This window comes from Xyrauchen texanus, chromosome 26, assembly GCF_025860055.1.
Source record: "Xyrauchen texanus isolate HMW12.3.18 chromosome 26, RBS_HiC_50CHRs, whole genome shotgun sequence".
NCBI lineage: Eukaryota > Metazoa > Chordata > Actinopteri > Cypriniformes > Catostomidae > Xyrauchen > Xyrauchen texanus.
The window spans coordinates 1861169-1878915 of NC_068301.1; the positions used below are offsets into that span (position 1 = coordinate 1861169).

General features: G+C 37.3%; 3 non-coding genes across 3 annotated transcripts; all 3 read right to left on the minus strand.

Moving 5' to 3' along the window:
• Positions 1–1931: 1931 nt before the first annotated feature.
• LOC127620440 (U2 spliceosomal RNA) lies at positions 1932–2122 on the minus strand. The gene has a single exon (XR_007967726.1). It is a non-coding gene; the product is annotated as a U2 spliceosomal RNA (small nuclear RNA).
• A 10079-nt stretch (positions 2123–12201) lies between these two features.
• On the minus strand, positions 12202–12365 carry LOC127620426 (U1 spliceosomal RNA). Its single transcript, XR_007967714.1, has one exon. It is a non-coding gene; the product is annotated as a U1 spliceosomal RNA (small nuclear RNA).
• A 4215-nt stretch (positions 12366–16580) lies between these two features.
• LOC127620433 (U2 spliceosomal RNA) lies at positions 16581–16771 on the minus strand. The gene has a single exon (XR_007967720.1). It is a non-coding gene; the product is annotated as a U2 spliceosomal RNA (small nuclear RNA).
• Positions 16772–17747: the final 976 nt, after the last annotated feature.

Here is a 17747-nt window from a genome sequence, read left to right on the forward strand (position 1 = left end):
GAATTGAAAGCGAGCCAATCAGAGGAGTCATTCTGCTCACTATTATTCACGTCGATGGTGAAACACATTCAAATACACATACTTCATGACTAATACACATTGTTATTACATGTTATTAACAAATACTTACAATTACACCCAGTTTACAAGGAATGTAACCGATGATGCATTGCGATGTGACTTGCTGCAATGTTTTGAGTCAGTGTACAACAGAGCCGCACACACGGACCAATCAGCTTTGAGCTCCAGACTATGGAGGACCTAAAGTGACAATATAAAAAATAATTGCAAAGAATTGTAAAAAAAATTTAATAAAGTGTACTACGAAATAAAAAATTTTCATATCAGACAAAAACTAGTACTTAGCTTTATTTCCTTTTGTATTACTGTATTTTTTTAGTTCCACATGTATTTATTTATTTCTAGATTGAAAAGTTTGTGGACAAACTTTAAGTTGGCTTGAGAGAACATAGCAATAAAGTTTGAAGTAGTTGTAAAAGTTTGAAGGTTTTTAGTTTGAAGTTGTTATAAGTTTAAGTAGTAGTTTTAAAAGTTCAAAGTTAAAAGATTATACGACCATTCAGTCTATCAGATAGATAGATAGATCTCTGCTACCCTGAGTCCCATGAACAAAACCTGAAATATTTGTTCTGGTGCCGAGATATGTGATTTGTTACTTGGTTGCTAAGGTAACCACATCTCGTTGCGAGGCAGTTACCAGGGTGATATTCATCATGGGCACTTGCCATGATGAGTGAAATAAGTCAAACTGGTAGCCTCTACTATTTTCTGGTGCAGAGATATATAATTTGTTACTTGGTTGCTAGGGTAAGCCCATGTGGTTGCTATGCAGTTACCAGGGTGATACTTATCATGGGTACTTGCCAAACTGAGTGAAATAAGTCAACCCGTACGTATGTCTCTATGATTTTTCTGGTGCAGAGATATCTGATTTGTTACTTGCACAAAATATTCCCATGCTTTCGTCCATGTGGAGGTCCGTGGGAATGTATGACATGTAAAGCTGCACTTGTGTGTCAGTTGCTAATAAAGGTACAAGTGATTTAGAAGCGCACATTAACTCTGTGAAGCATAATAGGTCAGCAAAAGTTCAAATGTTAAATTGTTTTCACATTGCTTCATATTCCATATTCAAAATAATAGTAAATGAAGGTACACTCATGGCATCAAATATTTTATTTTACAGTCTTTTTCACTGTATTAAAGTTTGCATTCATAGTAACACTGTTTTGAACCCTATTCTATCCCATCTTCCTATTTATGTGCAAATGTACAAATAAATCAATCAATAAACATATAAGTATAGAAAATAATATATGTGGAAATAAATCAATACAATCATTCTTAAGGAAATAAAAGTATAACTACTTCAGATTTGATAATTAGTTAATTTATATGCAAAACATTTTTAATGATGCACCAGAATAAAAATCCTGGACTCTTTATATTTATTTGTAATATTGTCACATTAGGTCCTCCATAAGAGACTAGTTTTGAAATTGGGAACGGTCAACGGATGTAGAAAGGAAGTCCCGCCTTAAAGGTAAAAGAGCCAATCACATTTCAGAAACTGATATCGCCTGTCATTCAAATAGAGAACGCGCATGCGCATTAGCTACACAAGTCGGGAAAATCGCGTTTGTTTAGTGTTATCAGAGATAAAGAAGCACATTTTATGATTCCAGTGTCTTCAGATTTTACTGCTGAATATAATTTAACACTGAAATATGTTTTTGATCTTAATCTCGCGTCCGTTATAGATGAGATGTTTGATTAAAGCGCGAATAAAACTACTTAGCGATTTTATTACACAAACTGGATTTACATTAGATCGATATGAGCATTTAATATTACACTCAAAGTTAAAGCATCATATACACAATTATTCAGTCCTATTGTTGACAGTTTTAGGGGGGTGCACCGTTCCTGGAGATACTGCAATACCAGGTCGATGCGTGGAGTGGACGGAGCAAGCCCCTATTCCATCTCCCTGATCCAAAAATCAATTTAATATATGGTCCCCGGATAGGGGACGTATCAGATATTAAACTGATAAGAACAGATACTACACTTGATCTTAGCCAAAAGGCCGAGAAGCGATACCGAAATAAGGATCCGAGCAAAGGGAGTCATTCAGACAACTACAGATCTCACTGACGGTCTTATTCATAATAATATCAGACCATTTCAAACTATAAACTACTTACAAATACAAACTTCAAAATTAAAGCCCCACTCAGAGACTGTGTGAAGAGTTTTGAGATTCTCGTCAATAAGAAGCCGAAAAACCTTCAAAATACGCGGATATTTTTCCTCCCTCTGTTATCATGAGTTCTCCATCATCCAATCAAACACGAGAACAGAGTTTGTGGACAATAAAACTATTTAGTCTCTTTATAATCCTAAAATAATCCGCTTTTCACAGGAAAGTCTCTCTGCTCATGTTCTGACACCAGATTCACAAAACAACAGGAGAAAATGAAGCTTTTGCCACATTTGTTTCCTTTGACGCCCTCATGTGGTGAAATGTGGAACTGCAAGTCCGTCTGCGCCATCAAACTACAATCACTGACGACGAGAAAAGCTGCAAACCCTTTCAACGACTATTTCAACAAACATTTTAGCGCCATCAATCTTGACAGATCTACACTGAAACAATAAAGCGGGAAATCAGCACAAACTGGTGTTTGCAAATCCTTGAATGAGCGTTAAATATCAGCAACCCGTTGAATAAGTTTGATCTGATTTGATTGTGACTGACTTCATCCATCGGTGTATTTAACGGACACAGTTCACGTGAGAAATGTCTTTATTTTCTCATTTAAACGCCTCAAATTGGACGGTTGTCTCAGATTAGCCTACACTGATTAACAACGGCCAAAAAAAAACAATCAAAAAGCTCGAAATTGATGTACTAACGTTGTTCTTAAAACATTTTCGACGGATTAATCCTAGTTTACGGGACTACAAGCATTTAAGTACATAAAAGTAGTCTAAATAATCAAATTGAAAGTTTTAAATGTGAAGATACTCACAGGTGTCGCTTGTCTTGCACCAAACCGTGTAAAAATCCACCTGAACCGTTTTTTCCCCCCGCAAATTACGAAACCCACTATGGCGAAAGCGAGCTCATGAATATTAAACAGGACGTAATGACGTGTCCAATGACGAAGTCTTTCATACATTAATATTAAAAAGAGAGCCTTCTCCATGTTAAGATGAATTCATCAACAAATATTTATCTTTCCTCTGATTAAGTTTCTCTGAAATTAGTTATTTGATGTCACGATGTGAATAATTGTTGGTTATTTTCAAAACATTTAAACAGATTAATACTCTGTATAGATATTAAATACAGTCATTAGGGCTGGGATAAATGATTATTTTTTAAACGATTAATCTAGCGATTATTTTTTCGATGCATTGATTAATCTAACGATTCATATATATTTTTTTCAGTCCGATTCGATTATCTCCCCATTAATTGACTAATAGCAATTTATACATGTTGATTTACATATCTGAATGAAAAAAACATGAATTCCTTAACATTGCAATATATGTTTATTGCTCTTAAAATTCCAAAATAAGACTATACAAGTGCAAAGTAACGCATTCTTAGTCAGAGATAGCATTCAATAAAACCTTGAAGCCTTGAAAACACATAGGCCTAGCTTACTGAAAAAAGTGCATCTTGTAATTCTTCTTTCAGATTAAAATAACAACTTGATGTCTAGCATTCAATAAAAAATAAAAAGGTCACCCAAAATACTTGTTTAGAGCTATTGAAAGAATACAGTAACCAATGTAAACTTGGGGGCTTTAAGCTAATACAAAGAGTGCTTTTCCAACAAAACAATAAATAATGAAAATAAACATTCAGAATTCAACATTTATGTTGAACATGGGCCTAGCTTACTGAAAAAAAGCATCTTCATTCACATGCAAATAACAACTTACAATCTGACACTTTCACCTTAAGAATACTGTGTGTGTGTGTGTGTGTGTGTGTGTGTGTGTGTGTGTGTGTGTGTGTGTGTGTGTGTGAGTGTGTGTCTCATTCAAGACAAAATACAGTCATATATTGGAGTGGAGGAATGTGAGCATTTCAACATGCAGCTGCTCCCGGGTGGCGCTTCTTAAGGTGCTGGTGCATTGCCGTGGTGCTAGAATGGAAGGCCATCTCTATTTTGCAAAGATGACATATCACGGAATTGTTTCCTTTTAAATGAAAGAATTCCCATACTTTAGAGGAACGAGTGCGTGCTGCCTTGCACTTCTGATAGTCTGAGGAGCCACTCGTGTTGCTACTGCTCAGTGTTGCCAGATTAGAAATGTCAAAGTATCGTACCAAAACCTCAAAATTATCGTTTTTTGAGAAAAATTATCGTACACGAACCAAACGCATAAAATATAGCTATTTTCCAACCATTTTATTTTCCAAATAATTTTACAGTCAATTTAAAAAAGCTGTGTAATACGCTCACACTAACTGGAGGAAGTCTGAATATGTCACTTTTTTTTGCCAAAGTGCAAAATATATGCCGACAGTCCACATTTTGAACTAGACCTTAAACTATGATACAGAGAGAAAAAAGTGCACAATTAACACTAGAAAGATTCAAATTCGATCTCTAAGTCGCTGTCATCATCGGATGCCACATCCACTTGTGCTGTGTTGGCAGATGTTGTTGGTTGGGGAATCCTTTTATGGTACAGATTGGATGCCGTCATGGAGCGCAGCATAGTGTTCGTCGGTTTGAAGGCGTGACACCCACCAGCATTCTTCACACACTCCGATGTGTGCAGGAGTCCATTCAGAGTGTCTGTAATGAGTCGGTTTCGTGGTTTTGTTTTGATTAGATTGACTTTTGAAAACACTCGTTCGCATGGCGCATTTGAGTGTGGAAACACAAGCACATCCAGAGCAAACTTTCCCAGTTCGCTGAACATGGCTATCCCCTGGAACTCCTCCAACATAGAAATATGATGCCAAAATTCATCGACATCCATTTCTTTCGTGTCTTCACTTAAGGCCATGAGAGGCAATCGCCTCCACTGGTCATCAATGACTTGGAGACTGTCTGTGTCTGACATGTCAATCAGCCGTGGCACTTGTTCCATGAGGGGGAGCAGAGACTGATGCTCAACTCGTGCGTTTGCATCTGTTGCAGTGGCAGGAGAAAGGCATACAAGGCGGGTCAAGAGAGCATCATCAAAATCAAATCGTTTCTTGATTTCCCCGCAGGCAATCTGTAGAAATTTCTGACAGCGCACATAAAAATCTGTCAGATTTTCTGGCGAAATTCTTGCCTGCTGCTGCTGCATCACCTTTATGCCCAAGTACATTGAGCTCAGTGTGACCTTTGGGCCATTATTGATGTCAATGTCTTTCAGTGGAGTGCGCATGACATGGTCCCTATCCATGAACGTCAGAAGCAGATCTTTGTAAGTCTCGCAGACCTTGCTTCTCAATTAAGTGATCACCACCTTTTCACTCTGAAAATACTGATTAAGATCTGTGAATTTCGGTAGGACCCATTCAAGGAAATAATAGAAGAGGCGTAGAGACTGGTCATTGAGTGAGTGAAAAATAGTCTCCGCAGCAGTAAGTCTGACCTCAAGCCACTGATCTGTGAAAAAAAGTCGGAGAGCATCCCATTGCGCAGACACACGTTTTACAATGTCGTTCAGTGACAGCCATCTAGTCTGTGACGGCTTGAGCATTTTGTGGGGCTCAACATGGCAAAAATCATGGAATTCTCGGAGTTGCGCGATGCGTTTTGCGCTGTTTCTGAAGTACCCATAAATGTCTCTGGCTAAATCCTCACACCTACGAGGGAGTTGTCTGCATGCCTCGCTTGCGCAAAGGTGCAGTGAATGGCACACGCAGCGCTGCACTGTGATGCCTGGAAGATCACTCCTGAGGCGGCTGGAGACAGAGTTGTGTGCATGATTTTTTAAAACCGTGATCTCTGCCACCATTTGGACGTTGCAACAACGACAGACTGCTTTAGCATCGTTTCCTGGGACAGGTTTTAGCCATCCTGCAAAAGTGGGGTCTTTTTCCCACTCTGTCCTATATGTTTGTGGCCTATGCTTACTTTTCCGCTGCTCTTCAGACTCTGCCTTCCTCTTCGCCCCTCCACTGTCCTCACCTTACCTTTCTGAACTCATTTTTTTAGCACTTTACTGTTTCGTTTTGTTAAACTGATCTGTCTTCTTCGGCAAAACTGTAGTGTAGTGTTGACGTGTGGTGCCTCTGTGTGTGTGTGTGTGTGTGTGTGTGTGTGTGTGTGTACGTGCTTGCGTGCAGGCAGGCGAGCCTGCGAAATGATTCGGGGTCAGAGAGAGAAGCGGTAGGATGTGTGTTTGGACGAACGACTGAAAACTCTGAAATTATCGTACATTTTGGGATTTTTTTCATTATTGATTATACATCGTACAGAGGTCAAAATTATCGTACAAATACCTGGCAACACTGCTACTGCTCTCCGGCTCATCTTTGTTTTGGGTCTGACGAATCGGTGCGCATATTTTGCGTCAACGTATTTTTTGCGTCGATGTCATCGATGACCTAACAGTCATGTATCAACATTTGATTTTTTTTTGGACTAAAATTGTGCAAGACTTGTGTGTTATCCCAGTATAAATCATACAATAGTTCTGTGTGAGAAACAGACCAAAATGTAAATGTTTATTTTCTGATAATCTTTCCCTCCACCGCAGCTCTCAAAATCTCTTTCACACATTTAAAACTCCTCTTGCTTTATCAAGGTTGCTGCAGAAATTCAAATTTAAGACTTTTTCCCAAGACCTGAACATATCAAATTAATACAGTATCCCCAAAACCAAAACAAACCATTTAAAAATAAATCATATATCACAGACTCTTAATTAGCTGAATATTGATTATCAGTAAAACAGGGGAGACTATATACAACTTTAAAATACTCAATACATGTTTTCCACATACTGAATATCACATTAAAACTAGTTTATGTACCATTATATATATATATATTACACATGAGAGATTGACTGATATTGGACTGTTTGTCCGCCAATAGTTTGTTTTAATTGGTCGTCTATATTAAATGTTCTTAGTAAAACACTTTTGAGCCATTTTAGAGCAAATACATAATTATCGAGATATCGAATATAGTCAACTTGCTGAAAAATATCGCCCAGCTCTACTACTAATATGCATATATATTTAAATATATAAATAAAGTGCATCTGGAAAGTATTCACAGCGCTTCACTTAATCCACATTTTGTTATGTTTCAGCCTTATTCCAAAATGGAGTAAATTCATTTTTCTCCTCAATTCGACAAACAATACCCCATAATGACAACATGAAAGAAGTTTTTGAAATCTTTGCAAATTTATTAGAATAAATAAAATGTACATAAGTATTCACACCCTTTGCTCAATACTTTGTTGAAGCACATTTGGCACCAATTACAGCCTCAAGTCTTTTTGTGTATGATGCTACAAGCTTGGCACACATATTTTTGGGCAGTTTCTCCCATTCTTCTTTGCAGGATCTCTCAAACTCAATCAGGTTGGATGGGGAACGTCGGTGCACAGCCATTTTCAGATCTCACCAGAGATGTTCAATCGGGTTCAAGTCTGGGCCACTCAAGGACATTCACAGAGTTGTCCCGCAGCCACTCCTTTGTTATCTTGGCTGTGTGCTTGGGGTTGTTGTCCTGTTTTTCATTGCAGCAGACATTGTTCTGTACCCTTCCCCAGATCTGTGCCTCCATACAATTCTGTCTCAGAGGTCTACAGACAATTCCTTGGACTTCATGGCTTGGTTTGTGCTCTGACATGCACTGTTATCTGTGGGACCTTATATAGACAGGTGTGTGCCTTTCCAAATCATGTCCAATCAACTGAATTTACCACAGGTGGACTCCAATCAAGTTATAGAAACATCTCAAGTATGATCAGTGGAAACAGGAAGCACATGAGCTCAATTTTGAGTGTCATGGCAACGGCTGTGAATACTTGTGTACTTGTGATTTTATTTCTTTTTAATAAATTTGCAAAGATTTCAAACAAACTTCATGTTGTCATTATGGGGTATTGTTTGTAGAACTTTGAGCAAAATAATTAATTTAATCCATTTTGGAATAAGGCTGTAACATAACAAAATGTGGATTAAGTGAAGCGCTGTGAGTACTCGAGTATCACACTAATTACAATAATAGTTATATATTTATGTTTGTATTTATACATGAGCCAAGGACACTTAAGAGGATATTAATGATTAGAAAATGATTAGAAACTTAATTATAGAATAATAAAGCTGAAACATTCATTTTTTAATTCAGTCCATGAAGCTCAAAATGTGTTTCTGGGTCAAGGCAACTCAAAATGATGGAGCAGGTCCCATTTACACAATTATTACATTTTTAATAAAATATTTTAGATAAAAATGTAACCTAATATTTCTCTAATGTAATAAACTTAAATTTAGCAACATAAAAAAGTTGAAATCAGAAGTTTACATACAGCTTAGCCAAATACATTTAAACTCAGTTTTTCACAAAACATTCCCTGTCTGAGGTCAGTTCGGATCACAACTTTATTTTAAGAATGTGAAATGTAGAATAATAGTAGAGAGAATTATTTATTTCAGCTGTTATTTGTTTCATCACATTCCCAGTGGGGCAGAAGTGAACATACACTTTGTTAGTATTTGGTAGCATTGCCTTTAAATTGTTTAACTTGGGTCAAATGTTTTGGGGATCCTTCCACAAGCTTCTCTCAATAAGTTGCTGGAATTTTGTCCCATTCCTCCAGACAGAACTGGTGTAACTGAGTCAGGTTTGTAGTCCTCCTTGATCACACACACCGTTTCAGTTCTAGAGCTTTAACTTCCTGACTGATATCATGAGATGTTGCTTCAATATATCCACAGAATTTTCTTTCCTCATGATGTCATCTATCATCTATTTTGTGAAGTGCACCAGTTCCTCGTGCAACAAAGCACCCTCACAACATGATGCTGCCCCCCCATGCTTCAGAGTTGGGATGGTGTTCTTCGGCTTGCAAGCCTCACCCTTTTCCTCCAAACATAACGATGGTTATTATGGTCATGTTGTTTCATCAGACCAGAGGAGATTTCTCCAAAAGTCAGATCTTTGTCGCCATGTGCACTTGCAAACTGTAGTCTGGCTTTATTATGGTGGTTTTGGAGCAGTGGCTTCTTCATTGCTGAGCAGCCTTTCAGGTTATCTCGATAATGGACTCGTTTTACTGTGGATATAGATACTCGTATACCTGTTTCCACCAGCATCTTCACAAAGTCCTTTGCTGTTGTTCTGGGATTGATTTGCACTTTTTGCACCAAACTATGTTCATCTCTAGGAGACCGAATGGGTCTCCTTCCTGAGCGGTATGATGGCGGCGTGGTCCCATGGGGTTCATATTTGCGTACTATTGTTTGTACAGATGAACGTGGTACCTTCAGGCATTCGGATTTGAATGTGACTACTGTAGAAGCACATCTGATCTCTTCTGGAAGCTGGTTCCAGCTGCGGCTGCCATAATGGCTAATAGCAGACTCTCCTTGCTTAGAGTGAACCCTTGGTATTCCTAGCTGATGTGATCCTAATGATGCTGATGTCAAGCAAAGAGGCACTAAGTTTGAAGGTAGGACTTAAAATACATCAACTAGTACACCTCCAATTCAGAACACCTCCTATCAGAAGCTGCTTAAAGGCACAGTTAACTAAGTGTATGTAAACTTCTGACCCACTGGAATTGTGATATAATCCATTAAAAGTGAAACAATCTGTCTGTAAACAATTGTTGGAAAAATTACTCGTGCACAAAGTAGATGTCCTGAACGACTTTCCAAAACTATAGTTTGCTAATCTGAAATCTGTGGAGTGGTTAAAAATGCATTTTAATGAAACTTCTGACTTCAACTATATATATTATGAACATTACATTTAACTTATTACATTGTGTAGTTGTTACAGTGAATATAAAAATTTCTTTCTATTCTATTTTTGAGATGTAAAAGATGAATCTAAGATAAATCATGCGATCATAAAATACAAGTCAACAACAAATGGAAACTTTTTAGGAGAACCCTTAAAAGTGAATGTGATGCCCAGCTGAATTCAAATTGTACATTTCTGGTACTGCGAGATGAGAAACCATATACATACAACTGCTGCAGTATCTGTCATTTTGTGTTTAGAATCTGGTTATCAGTTGGTTCATGTGTGTTCACTTGCATGTCTAAAAACAACGAAAATGAAGTCATTAAAAAGCTGCACCAAGATCTTTTTGTAAATATTTCTCTGGCCATTATGACAGTTGTGAGAAAACAAAACATCAACATGGATGCCGCTGATGTTCGCACTCATCCAGGCGACCCCATAAACCCAAACTAATATTCACTAAAGGAATTATGCAGATCAGACAACGGCGCAAATGTTGTGAAGCGCAATCTAAAACAAGCCTTTAAACAGGAATGACAATAGCCCCTTTCACACATACAGCCTTTTCCAGACAATTGACTGTATTTTCAGGTTAGGTCACGTGTGAACACGACCCTTTTTGAAAATAATTGGTCAATTTAGCTCTGGCCATTTCCCTTAATGAGAAGTAGTATCATTAGTACATTTACATGTTCATTTTGATGGTATGTGTGAACAGCACATTTACCAGTAAAGGCAACCCAACAATTTTCCTGTAATTTACCTGGTTGCATGTGTGAAAGGGGAAAATTACCTCATTTAAATACTCAAGACGCAGTGCAATATCAGATCTGACAGCGCCTGAACAAGATTAGTTTGGGTAGTGAATAAGACAGACTTTTGCATTGAAATACCAACCAATAATCAACATTACCCAAAATCGAACCTTTTTATGCTGCTTGTTTAAACTTATTTTGCAGCTTTGAAGATTTATGACAAGAACACGTGAAATGTTCAGTTTAAATTGATTTGGACTCAAACTAAAAATAAACGGCATAATGACTGAACATCAATATGTGCACGTGTGAGAATGACAGTCATAATGTGTTTGTAACGTTTGTTGGAGTTCGGTGTGTAAATTAGCCATTAAATGCCTTACAATAAGCTACATGAAATGAATCGTATATTGTAATCACGCATGCTAAATCACACACATCTGAACGATCATTCGTGATGTTCAAGTCTTGAGCTCAAAACTCACTTACAAACACCAACAAGTGTTTGAAATAACATCCGACTTGGATCTGATGTGGAGTCCGATCACAGAAGCAGAATTACATGAATTATTGAGTTATATGTGATGCTTACTCTTACTAATCACTTTCATACTAAATATACTTTATACTAAAACAAATACCAGAGACCGCTCAGACAAATGTCTCATATGCGGAGAATGTGCTAACCATAAAAATATTAATCATAAAAGTTTAAGAACCACTTCATGGTCAGAATGGCGACCTTTTGAATCACGCTCGCACCAGAGAATTATTGCACCTCGAGCTGTAATTGGCCAAAATGCTCCGTTCGACTTTTCCGAGACCCTCTACTCTTCCCTGTGGAACGCTTGACCTTTGACCCACTTTCTGTAGATCTGAATTTCTGTTCTGAATTTCTCCATCTTGAAAACTTGAAGCTGTACTTTTTAAAACGGGATATTTACAGTGTAAGAATTCAGAAATAAAAATGTGCTGTTTGAAAATACAAATTTATAAAATTGTGCCATAAAAAAACTCACTTCACTTCAATATGAAATGTCCAGGATTGGAGTTTAAAAAAATTCAAACCTATTTAAAATACAACGTAATATTAAATTTGGCAAAAATAACAATTATAATTCAAACATCTAATATTTCAAATTTACACAATTCAAATTGTTTTGGCATATTTCTGGCTCCATAGACTTGCTCCCTACCAGAAAATCCTAAAGGAGAACATCTGGTCATCAGTCCATGAGTGACGCTCAAACACAACTGGATTATACAGCTAGACAAAGATCCAACACATAGGAGCAAACTCTCCGCTGAATGGCTCAAATTAACTTCAACGTGATTGAGATGCATAAAAATAACCTTAAAACGATCAGTTCATATTTGAAAACACTCCAATGTGGATGAACTAATTATACATGCTAAATAAGTCTATATATAAATATTTAATCTGCCTTTAACCAGATGATCAGGGGAGAGCGCGAACGCAGTCCCCCACTACCAGAAATCATGCAGTCGAGATTCCCACATTTGGGGAATTCGCAGGGGTCAGCACAGTCGGAGTGCAATGACTGAGCCTCACCCTGGGTGAACCACCTTCATGATCATGGTGTCTCCCCTGCCAGGTAAGTATGAACTGAAAGCGAGCCAATCAGAGGAGTCATTCTGCTCACTACTATTCACGTCGATGGTGATACATAGAGGTCGACCGATATTGTTTTTTTCAGGCCGATGCCTATCTTTTGAAATCCGGGTCGGCCGATGGCCGATTAATGCTGCCGATTTATTTTGGCCGATATGTCCTTGATTTTAACCTCTTATTTGAACCTTTTATTTGAAAGATAAAATGTAACACAAATAATTACTTAAGATAGACAAAATTTCTCAAGAAATACATTTATTGAACACTTGACCAATCTGCACTTGTACACTTAAATTAAAAATGTATAGTGTAAAAACATAATGTATAACAAATATATTAAATAAACAAAGCAGGGGTTACGAACTGCTCCGAGACACGAAGGTTGAGATCCAAATGCAGCTTTAATTAAGGGGCAATCCAGACACGTAATCCAATATTCAGAGCATCCAAGAGAAGCACAGGCATAACTAGGGATGGGTATCGTTAAGGTTTTAATGGTTTTACTATCTTACCGATACTGCTTATCGATCCGGTACTTTAACGGTATTCTTAACGGTTCTTTTCGTTTGTTTATATATATATATATAAACAAAGATAAACTTTATATAGGCACAGTGATTTAATTTCAGGAAGGTCTACTAACGTTACTGTTCAGGTGTGGTCTAAAAGGAAATCTAACAAAGTTATCAATTGTAAAATAACACTGCATAGTTTATCATAGATAGATTAATGCTTATTAGTGCAGAAGTTATTCATTCAAGAGCTGTAAGTGATTTTCTCTTTGCCTTTTGTTGTTTGATTCGCAGTAATGGCTCAATCGTCACATGTTTATTAGGATGCTTCCCCTTTAAGACCGAGTCTAATAGACTCCTGATGCGCCATATTTTCTCCCAACTATTTCCTTAACTACATCCACTTAAGACATAAACTGTGTTTAAGTGAATCTCCAAGCCGGTCGTTTTGACATATTTTTGTGTATATTTGATCGTTTAGACGCATGAAACCCAAAGTAGTCTATAGTTTGCTTGTCTCGTTGCGGTGTGTTTCGGAGCGCGCGCCACCTTGGGAACGGTATCTCTCGCGCTCTTTTTATTATTAAAGCGTCCCGCAATTTAGCAACAGTAGCTAGACTGCATTTTACAACAATCACCGATCGTGCTGAATCTGACGTTAAGTTTGAGTTTTAGGGAGAAATGTCAGTGCACCGCTGTGAAGGGAAGGAAGTTGTGCTAGACAGAATGCGGCTTATGTATAAATATTATTTTTATAATCTTTGGAAGGCGAAATCTAAAATAAAATCAGACTAATATCACAGATCTAAACCAGGCTACGTTTGAATGTTTAGTTCTGTCACTCATTAAGCAGGCCTCGCTGTGCGCGAAATCTCTTGCGCTCTCTCTCTCTCTCTCTGACTGTGAATAGCTAAATTGCATCACAGACGAATGGTTTCATAGAATTATTATACATAGAAATGGCTGGCGAGATAAAATAACTTTCTCTTTATAGCAATAAAGAATGTATTTTCTTAATTTCTCCAGTACCAACAGCAGAACCGATAACGTCCGAACTTACCAAAGCCAGTCCTTCAATAGCCTATAGTGCGTTGGTATATTTTTTTATTACTTATTTCTCTGCATTGAGTGACAACCCTCTCAAATATAAGACACAAACAGAACAAATAAAAGTATCAGATTCACTTTCTGTAATTGCTAAATTCTTGCTTACTTATTGTGACAAGATAGCAACCCTTCTGATGTGATAATGCAACTTCAACTACGCTATCAATATCCAAAGTAGCCGAACGTCATGTCCCGTTTTTTCTCGAAGTTGACAGTAACATATCAAAAGTTTTTATTTAAATATGAAGGAGTTATACAAATTTAATCCATACCGTTTTCTCCAAGGAACTTAGCTCCTTCCTTAGGCACTGGATGAGGTCTGCTCACTCTGCTGGAAAATGACTCTAGGGGCAGCGTGCGTCGAACACGTGTTCCACAACAACACTAGGCTGCCCACAGATGCGCCTGCCTAATAATCGGCTTGATATACTTGGATATTGGCCAATGCCGATTATGTTAAAAAATGCAAAAAAATCGGCCGATTAATCGGTCGACCTCTAGTGATACACATTCAAATACACATACTTCATGACTAATACACATTGTTATTACATGTTATTAACAAATATTTACAATTACACCCAGTTTACAAGGAATGTAACCGATGATGCATTGCGATGTGACTTGCTGCAATGTTTTGAGTCAGTGTACAACAGAGCCACACACACGGACCAATCAGCTTTGAGCTCCAGACTATATAAAATAAAACATTTTCATATCAGACATAAACTAGTACTTAGCTTTATTACCTTATGTATTACTGTATTTTTTTAATTCCACGTGTATTTATTTATTTCTAGATTGAAAAGTTTGTGGACAAACTTTAGGTTGGCTTGAGAGAACATAGCAATAAAGTTTGAAGTAGTTGTAAAAGTTTGAAGGTTTTTAGTTTGAAGTTGTTATAAGTTTAAGTAGTAGTTTTAAAAGTTCAAAGTTAAAAGATTATACGACCATTCAGTCTATCAGATAGATAGATAGATAGATCCCTGCTACCCTGAGTCCCATGAACAAAACCTGAAATCTTTGTTCTGGTGCAGAGATATGCTATTTGTTACTTGGTTGCTAGGGTAACCCCATCTGGTTGCTAGGTAATGACCAGGGTGATACAATACTTGGCTACTTTTCATCCTGAGTGAAATTAGTCAACCAGGAAATCTCTACGATTTTCTGGTGCAGAAATATGATATTTGTTACTTGGTTGCTAAGGTAACCACATCTCGTTGCGAGGCAGTTACCAGGGTGATATTCATCATGGGCACTTGCCATGATGAGTGAAATAAGTCAAACTGGTAGCCTCTACTATTTTCTGGTGCAGAGATATATAATTTGTTACTTGGTTGCTAGGTTAAGCCCATGTGGTTGCTATGCAGTTACCAGGGTGATACTTATCATGGGTACTTGCCAAACTGAGTGAAATAAGTCAAACTGGTAGCCTCTACTATTTTCTGGTGCAGAGATATATAATTTGTTACTTGGTTGCTAGGGTAAGCCCATGTGGTTGCTATGCAGTTACCAGGGTGATACTTATCATGGGTACTTGCCAAACTGAGTGAAATAAGTCAACCCGTACGTATGTCTCTATGATTTTTCTGGTGCAGAGATATCTGATTTGTTACTTGCACAAAATATTCCCATGCTTTCGTCCATGTGGAGATCCGTGGGAATGTATGACATGTAAAGCTGCACTTGTGTGTCAGTTGCTAATAAAGGTACAAGTGATTTAGAAGCGCACATTAACTCTGTGAAGCATAATAGGTCAGCAAAAGTTCAAATGTTAAATTGTTTTCACATTGCTTCATATTCCATGGCCATTCAAAATAATAGTAAATGAAGGTACACTCATGGCGTCAAATATTTTATTTTAGAGTCTTTTTCACTGTATTAAAGTTTGCATTCATAGTAACACTGTTTTGAACCCTATTCTATCCCATCTTCCTATTTATGTGCAAATGTACAAATAAATCAATAAACATATAAGTATAGAAAATAATATATGTGGAAATAAATCAATACAATCATTCTTAAGGAAATAAAAGTATAACTACGTCAGATTTGATAATAAGTTAATTTATATGTAAAACATTTTTAATGATGCACCGGAATAAAAATCCTGGACTCTTTATATTTATTTGTAATATTGTCACATTAGGTCCTCCATAAGAGACTAGTTTTGAAATTGGGAACGGTCAACGGATGTAGAAAGGAAGTCCCGCCTTAAAGGTAAAAGAGCCAATCACATTTCAGAAACAGATATCGCCTGTCATTCAAATAGAGAACGCGCATGCGCATTAGCTACACAAGCCGGTAAAATTGCGTTTGTTTAGTGTTATCAGAGATAAAGAAGCACATTTTATGATTCCAGTGTCTTCAGATTTTACTGCTGAATATATTTTAACACTGAAATATGTTTTTATCTTAATCTCGCGTCCGTTATAGATGAGATGTTTGATTGAAGCGCGATTTAAACTACTGAACGATTTTATTACACTTAAACTAGATTAACATTAGATCGATATGAGCATTTGATATTACACTCAAAGTTAATTCATCACATACACAATTGTTCAGTTCTTTTCTTGACAGTTTTAGGGGGTGCACCGTTCCTGGAGATACTGCAATACCAGGTCGATGCGTGGAGTGGACGGAGCAAGCCCCTATTCCATCTCCCTGATCCAAAAATCAATTTAATATATGGTCCCCGGATAGGGGACGTATCAGATATTAAACTGATAAGAACAGATACTACACTTGATCTTAGCCAAAAGGCCGAGAAGCGATACCGAAATAAGGATCCGAGCAAAGGGAGTCATTCAGACAACTACAGATCTCACTGACGGTCTTATTCATAATAATATCAGACCATTTCAAACTATAAACTACTTACAAATACAAACTTCAAAATTAAAGCCCCACTCAGAGACTGTGTGAAGAGTTTTGAGATTCTCGTCAATAAGAAGCCGAAAAACCTTCAAAATACGCGGATATTTTTCCTCCCTCTGTTATCATGAGTTCTCCATCATCCAATCAAACACGAGAACAGAGTTTGTGGACAATAAAACTATTTAGAGTCTCTTTATAATCCTAAAATAATCCGCTTTTCACAGGAAAGTCTCTCTGCTCATGTTCTGACACCAGATTCACAAAACAACAGGAGAAAATGAAGCTTTTGCCACATTTATTTCCTTTGACGCCCTCATGTGGTGAAATGTGGAACTGCAAGTCCGTCTGCGCCATCAAACTACAATCACTGACGACGAGAAAAGCTGCAAACACTTTCAACGACTATTTCAACAAACATTTTAGCGCCATCAATCTTGACAGATCTACACTGAAACAATAAAGCGGGAAATCAGCACAAACTGGTGTTTGCAAATCCTTGAATGAGCGTTAAATATCAGCAACCCGTTGAATAAGTTTGATCTGATTTGATTGTGACTGACTTCATCCATCGGTGTATTTAACGGACACAGTTCACGTGATAAATGTCTTTATTTTCTCATTTAAACGCCTCAAATTCGACGGTTGTCTCAGATTAGCCTACACTGATTAACAACGGCAAAAAAAAAACAATGAAAAAGCTCGAAATTGATGAATTTAAGATTGTTCTAAATAATCAAATTGAAAGTTTTAAATGTGAAGATACTCACAGGTGTCGCTTGTCTTGCACCAAACCGTGTAAAAATCCGACGAAAAGTACGAAACCCACTATGGAGAAGAGCTCATGAATATTAATCAGTACGTGCCGACGTTCCAA